The sequence below is a fragment of the Chiloscyllium plagiosum genome, unplaced genomic scaffold (genome assembly GCF_037043375.1).
Source record: "Chiloscyllium plagiosum isolate Xiang-an unplaced genomic scaffold, Cpla_swu_hap1 HiC_scaffold_2, whole genome shotgun sequence".
NCBI classification, from domain to species: Eukaryota; Metazoa; Chordata; class Chondrichthyes; order Orectolobiformes; family Hemiscylliidae; genus Chiloscyllium; species Chiloscyllium plagiosum.
In genome coordinates this window covers 53,583,723-53,591,180 of record NW_028270140.1, presented here as the reverse complement: position 1 = coordinate 53,591,180, position 7,458 = coordinate 53,583,723, and the positions used below count along the sequence as shown (strand labels likewise).

The following is a 7,458-nucleotide window of genomic DNA, read 5'->3' as shown; positions in this document are numbered from 1 at the left end:
TTTCAATCGTTATTAATAGCACGATGTTAAAAAACAGTTATTTCAATAGCTCCTATGAGGTTAGGCCAACTCATACAATAATTGCTGCACTTCTAATGTTTCATAGTTCAGCACATAGGTTACATTCTAAAAGCAATTCTATCTTCAAAAGTCTCTATAATGCTGTCAGGATCAAAAACAACTGTTATACCTCTCTTTGCCTAAGCAAAGAATATAGTGCATAAATTGTAGAAAAAGGATTTAATGAACATGTATGAGTCACCAAGGTCAGCTGTGATGTAACTGTGTTGGTGGTTATGTGATTGTACTCTTCTGGGAGGGTGGAACTCATATAATCCAGAACGTATTGCTCTGTAACCCCACCATCATATACTCATTGTTAATATGTATTACAGATTCACAGAACCACAGAAACATTCTGAAATAATTCCATCATGTCTGCACCAGTTCTCTGAACATTTTAACTTTGCATCATCCTCCTCACTTTTCCTCATAATTCTACACATTGTTTCTATTTAAATAATCCTCTAATACTCCCTTGAATGGCTCAATTGAATCTTCCTCCACCACATTTCCAGACCATACACTCAGTGTGTGAAAATGTTTTTTATCTAACCTCATAATGACTTCTTTTGCAAAATACTTTAAAAATGTGCCCTATACTTCTTAATCTGTCTAAGAGAGAGAGCAGACTTTTTTCCTTTTCTGTTCTTTCTAGACTTCTATTGATTTTGTAAACTGCAATCAATCATCCCCTTCGCCTTCTCCACTCAAGGGAAACAGTCCACTTAACTGAAATATCTCAACCCTGAAACAATTCTCATAAACCTCTTCTGCATTATGTCCAGTACACTTGTACTCTTCCTGTAGTGTTTGACCCAGAGCTGTGCACAGTACCCGAACTAAGATCTAACCATTGTCAAACCTAAGTTCATTATAAACTGCATGCTCTTTTTCTTCATGCCCCTATTTATGAAGCCTAGAATATTGTAAGCCTTATTAATAGTTTACTCTACCAGTCCCGCCATCTTTAATGACTATGGTATATATGCATCTGGGTTTCTCTGCTCCTAAAAATCTTCATAATAGCATCTTTTTACATTATATTGTTTCTCTAAGTTACTTGCCTCACTTCATACTTCTTCACATTGAACTTCATCTGCCACCAATCTGACTACTCCACCAATGTGTCAGTGGCCTTTTGAAGTTCCACACTGTCCTTATCACAGTTTGTAATTGCTGTGTCATATGCAAAGTCTGAGATTGCTCAGCACAAATCAAGAAAAGTACGGGTCTCAATGCTACACAACAAACCTTCAGATTTGTTAAAAAAAAAGCCTATGTAAAAAATGAAGAATGGAAAACAGGAAATTACAGACCAGTTAATGTGAGATCTGTCATATGGCAAATGCTGGAATCTATTATTTAGGAAATTATAGCCAGGCACTCAGAAAATATCAATTTAATTGGGTAAAGTGAACATGAATGAGAAATCATGTTCAATTCTCAGAGTTCTTTAATGAAGAGACAAGCAACATGGCAAAAGGGGAAGCTGGAGATGAGGACTAGATTGCCAACTGGCATTTGATAAGCTCTAACATCAAAGGTTGCTATACAAAATAAGAGCACATGGCATAGAGTGTATGATGTTAACATGGGCAGAGGATTAGTTAGGCAACAGCATGCTGAAAGTTGGGAAAACTGCTTCATTTTCAACAGTAACTAATGGAGTGCCTCAGAAATCAGCAGTGAGCTCTCAATTATTCACAATGTACACCAATAATTTGGGTGAAAAGAAGGAAGGTTAACTTTACTGATGATATTGAAAGGTGGATAGGTGAGTAAAATGTAAAGAGGTCACAAGGAATCAACAGTGGATATAGAAAGGGAGAACAGACTTGCAGAATAAACAGCATAATGTAATGATTACGAAGATAAATTCAATGCTTATTGCAAGGAAAATGGAATATATGCTGCACTTGTATGGGGCTCTGATGAGACAAACCAGGAGTATTGGGTCTAGTTTAGTTGCCTTAAAATTTTCTCCTTCTTTTTGCAAGTTGTTGCTGTATTGGTATGGGTATACTTTTATTGTTTTTTACCATACAGAGATAAAGGGAGTGAGTTTTTGGCATATTTTTCTTCAGAGTAAATTGTACAGTTTGCTCGATGTTTGGATTCAGCACACTACATGGGAAGTGAGGGGAGGGAAGTTTTCATTCATCAGTAATGATGAGAATTGTCTGATGTTTCATTTCAAGCTCACCAAGAACCTTATTAGTAAACCCATCTTGACATTGCTTCACTCTTTGTAGCACTGGCTTGATATGATCTCTAGTTCTTACTCTTGTCATTCTTGCAGTAATGTGGTGCATTGTGAACAAAGGCAAGATACCTTGGGGTAGATATCTATCTTCATTGACTAGGTATAGAGTGCCTCGCAATGTAACTTCTCAGTCTGATGAGCACAAATGTTATGTTTCCATGACAACCTTCAGACGTAAGAACCAAATATTCAATTTCACAATTTGAGAATCTATATTGAAAAAATATTTTGCACATTATATCATTGTTATAAACAGTGCATTAACTAGAGTTTACTGAGGTTCTTATATCTACAGTGGATAATTTCACTTAATACTTACATCTCCCCTGATTACGATGGGTCTTTTGAAATAAAATATTGTGGATGCTGAATTAGATAATCTAGGAAAATGCTTATGGGTATTTCACTGGAGCATTATCCCTCCTTTGCAGCTCAGGCTACATGCCAACTGCACACATCCTGCTGATTTGAATGATTTCAACACCTATCCATGCTGTTCATTAGCTGAGTGCATCATGGAGACAATATTATGAGAAGAATGTAGCTGTACTTAAAGCTATCCTGCACCTCATAAAGGAAGGTGGCTGAGGAGGGAGCTGGCTGTTGTGGAAATGTCAAGCACAACTTCAGAGACTGAGATGCATGGAATATCAAATCTTAGTCAAGGGAATTTTTTTTAAAAAGAAATTTAAAATTTTAGTGACAGCAGATATTTATGCAGCAGTTTCAGGAAACACATTCCTCCTTTCCCTCCAGTTTCACTTGGTAACATTTTAAGTCACTCCCTTTAAGTATAATCTCTGTGAGATCCTTTACTTTTATCGACTTCTTGCTTCATGGGAATCAGGCTTCATGTTGTTCAAGCTTGTAGCTATTTTGACACTGCACTGGAGGCCACACACAGTAAATTCTGTGCGAACTATAAATGATGCAACCAACGACCCTTACTCTCACTCCTCTCTATAACACTACATGACGTTTGTGCCCTTCTTCTATGTTAATATGAAATATGAACTTCACTGGCATATAGATTACCGGTTTGGTAACATGACCACTCCGGTAGCACTCTCTTTTTGGATTCCCAAGAAGTGCAAAGCAGTCAGAAAGTGAAAGAAGGGTAAGACAAACAGTGGTGAAAGTATCCCATCACTCATTCTCACAATCAAAGTCACAATTCACACATCCTGCTTCATTTATAGGATTGCACAGATGTCGGATCCGTATGTCTCAAGGTACTGGATATGAGTGGACTTTGGCAGTGGACAAGGATAGCACATATGCCAGCTTACCAGAGGGTGAGGTTACACTTGACTTCTGTTAGAGAGGTTTCAGTGAATAATTTGATAGGGCAGAAAATGTGTTGCTGGAAAAGCGCAGCAGGTCAGGCAGCGCTTTTCCGGCAACACATTTTCAGCTCTGATCTCCAGCATCTGCAGTCCTCACTTTCTCCTCCAATTTGATAGGGCAGCCTAATAAGGAAGGCCAATTTGTGTGCACAGTGAACTGGTGGAGGAAATTGAAGACTCAGCCTCAATGTCAACAAGCACCAAGGAGTCTGGCACCAGCTTAGCACAGAACTGGAGGCATGGAAATGATGGCAAAATCTGCAGGTAAAACCTTGATCCAGCCTCTAATAACAGATTACAGCTTCCATTACAGCTTAAGCAGCAGCTAGTCAATGTTAGAATGGAGAAATAGTTAGTCTTATTGCTTTATTCATTGTTTGCAAGGCCAGCATTTGTTGCCCATCCTTCACTCATCTTGAATGAATGACTAACAAGCCCCATTTTCAACTGTAATTAAGAATCAATCACATAGCTGTAATGTGGAGTCACATGTTGGCAAGACAAGGACAGCAGATTTCCTTCCAGGAAAACTAGTGAATCAGATAGGTTTTTACAATGATTGATGACAGCTTCATGGTTATAATTTCTGAGGTGGATTTGTTCTTCCAGATTTTATTAATTGATTTTAACTTTCAAAAGACGCCAACTTAAGATTTGAACCCACATCTCCAGAGCATTAGCCAGTTCTCTGTACTACTCACCAGTTACATTTACATGATGTCACTGTTTCCCTTACTGTCAGCTAAGCCTCATTATTATTGAAGATTTCTCTGTGCAAATTTGTTTACAGGATGTCGCTATAGTCATGCAATCTATTATTCAGACTTCTGAAGTGCTATCCATTTCGCAGTGACTCCATTTGATGTGAACCTGTTATTTATTGTGTTATTATACAAATTACAAAATGGCAGTGTAGCTTTAAGATAGTAAAATGATTAACACATGTGATGTCCCTCCCTTTTAGCAGTCAGAGTGTAATGGAGTCATTGCAGTGGATAGTCAGGGCAATCAACCAAGTGTAAACTTACAGTCAAGCAGTGTAGCTGTAACATGAGTTAGCGGGACTGGTGTTACAACAAATATCATAAGGATATAAGAACTAGGAGCAGGAGTGGGCCATCCAGCTCTTCAAGCCTGCTCCGCCATTCAATAAGCTTGTGGCTGACCTTTTTGTGGACTCAGATCCACTTAACCACACTCTCACCGTATCCCTTAATTCCTTTATTGTTCAAAAAATATCTACCTTAGCTTTAAAGACATTACAAAAATAACACCAAGACATCTGTCTTGATAAGAGAACAGATTTTGTGGTAAATGGGGTATTATATAGGAAAGCACTCTTACCATGTCAGACTGCCGTGTTGCCTGATCCAAGAAACTATGTTGCTTTCCCCCTTAGCAAATTGGCATTCATCCTCCTACTGCCGACACCCCAACAGCTGCCTTTGCAGTTGCCAGCAAGCTAGTCGGATTGCCATGTCCAACATGCATGACAGTGCAGTTCACATCTTTTCCAATGCAATGCAGCTTCCATTAGCAATGCTGCAGTGGCTGTAGTAGCTCTCCTTAAAGGAGACTTAAGGACTGGCAAAGATACACTGAAGGTAGACACAGAGATAATGCACAAAGATGATTCATCTTCCAAAGTCCTTTAGGGAAGAAAATCGGTGATCCTGTCCTGGTCTGGCGTACATGTGATTCCAGACTCATAGAAAATGATTGACGCTTAACTTTCCTCTGGGAATTTTAGGGTCGGGCAAAAGATAGTGATCCAATGAGTGCTGTCCACATCTCATGAACAAATGTAAAACTGCTAATACATCTGCGATTTATTCGCATTGAGAGAATTATTTGACTGGAATTCCAAACAGATATTAATCTTAACTCAGATAAAGTTCTTGCATCTCATGTATTTAATTTTGATCTATTATGAAGATACAAGATGCAGGATTGTGTTATTTTTAAATTAAAATTATGCAGTTAAAAGCACAATAAAGTCAGTGTGATGAACCGTGGAAAAGCAACGCTGCTTAGATTAAGTATGATACAAAGAATTGTGGTATTAAACTGTAATACCTGTATCAGGCAAAAAAATAGGGTCAAAGAAAGCAGGTTTAATTTGATCCTTTATCTCATCAGCAGATAAGAGACCACATTGAATCAGTGAGTAATTTCAGTGCCTCTGTGCTTGGATGATAAATATCTGAAGGATGAAAATGCCTCAGGAATGAAACTATCTACTGCGTCAAACATAAGAGAAGTATCCCACAATGATTCATTAAATATTAGTAGAAAAAACAAATCCAGGGAACTTCTGTAGAAATCTCAAAATCCCAAACCTTTTGCTGATTTCCCGGATCTGATCAGTTTACCGAGCAACCTGTTGTAAATAAAACAGATTGTTAGGCCCAAGTAGAAATTATCGTGAAATTACATGAATCATGGATTCTTAATATAGGTAATAGTGTGGTATTTAATTCTTTATCTATAATTTAATATTTAGACAGCATAATATTTCTCTATGTTATGCACTGAAATAAGCCTTAATATTATTAGTGGCAAACTTTATTTAATTCACAGAATCATACAGGATTCTTATAATGCAAAAGGAGTCTATGCTTCCTTTTCAAATAACAGTCTAATTCCAGTTCAAATGCTACCTTCACCACACTCTCAGGCACATTCCAGCCCTTAACCATATGTTACTTTAAAAAAATCCTTACATCTCTTTTGCTTCTTTTAGTAGCTATGCTGAATCTATAGCCTGTCATTCCTGAAATAAGTGGGAATAGTTTTTCCCAATCCACTTAGTCCAGATCTCTCATTATTTTGAAAACTTCTCTCAAATTTCATCTTGACCTTCATCTCCAAGAAAAACATGTCAGTTTAATTGCCCATCGGCTGTTAATAATTGTCATCTAACACTGGAGGTCTAGCAATGTCTATATTGCTCACAATTCCTTATGGATGTCCATTACATGCTGTACCATTTTCCTTTCAGTTTCTTTAACCATAGTTGGTTTATTCACTTTCTTGAGTCCTTCTACCTCACTGGTATCTATCTTTGCTGTGATTCATGACTTAATTTATTAAATATTTGCCATTGATCCTTAACCATTTTTGCTGCCAAAAGTCATTGCTCCAGCCTACTCTGCCCTTATCCCTATATAATTACCTTTAATTAAGCTTAACACGGTTGTTTCTGACTCAAGTTCCTCACTCTGAGTTTTAAAATTTATTACGTTATAATTACCGTCTCCCAGTTGATCTTTTGCTCTGACATAATTTATTAAACCTTCTTCATTACAGATTAACAGATCTAAATTGCCTGATCTCTGATTGGATCCAAAACATGTTTTTTCTTGGAGCTGTCCTTAATACTTCTATTACTATGACTTCTATTAAGTGACTACCTTTGTCAATTTGATTTTCTGAATATCCATGGAGATTAAAATCAACCAATATTAGTGTGCTGTCTTTCTGTTGTTTATTGAATAAGCATTTATAGGCAATTCAACTGATCTATTTGTAGTATTCTGATCCCTAAACACACAAGCTGCTTATCTCATAAAAGCACAACTAAGTCAGATTGCTCACTATTGATTCTGGAATGCTCAACAGGACAAACAATGAAACAATACTTTCTACAAAATTGCAATAAGGAATTGGTGGTATCTTAAACAGTTCTCAGCGGATTGTGCTCAAAGAGTATGTCTGTCTACAGAGAGAAGTCTCTTACAACATGATTTGCAACATTATTTTCTTCAACTGAGTATTCAGCATATG

The 7,458-nt window shown here is 37.2% G+C and overlaps 1 long non-coding RNA gene across 1 annotated transcript; it reads left to right on the top strand.

The window, feature by feature from the left end:
- Positions 1–3,532: 3,532 nt before the first annotated feature.
- LOC148151899 (uncharacterized) lies at positions 3,533–7,106 on the top strand. The gene is made up of 3 exons (XR_015759084.1): positions 3,533–3,621; positions 3,790–3,936; positions 6,982–7,106. It is a non-coding gene; the product is annotated as an uncharacterized LOC148151899 (long non-coding RNA).
- The last annotated feature ends 352 nt before the right edge of the window (positions 7,107–7,458 follow it).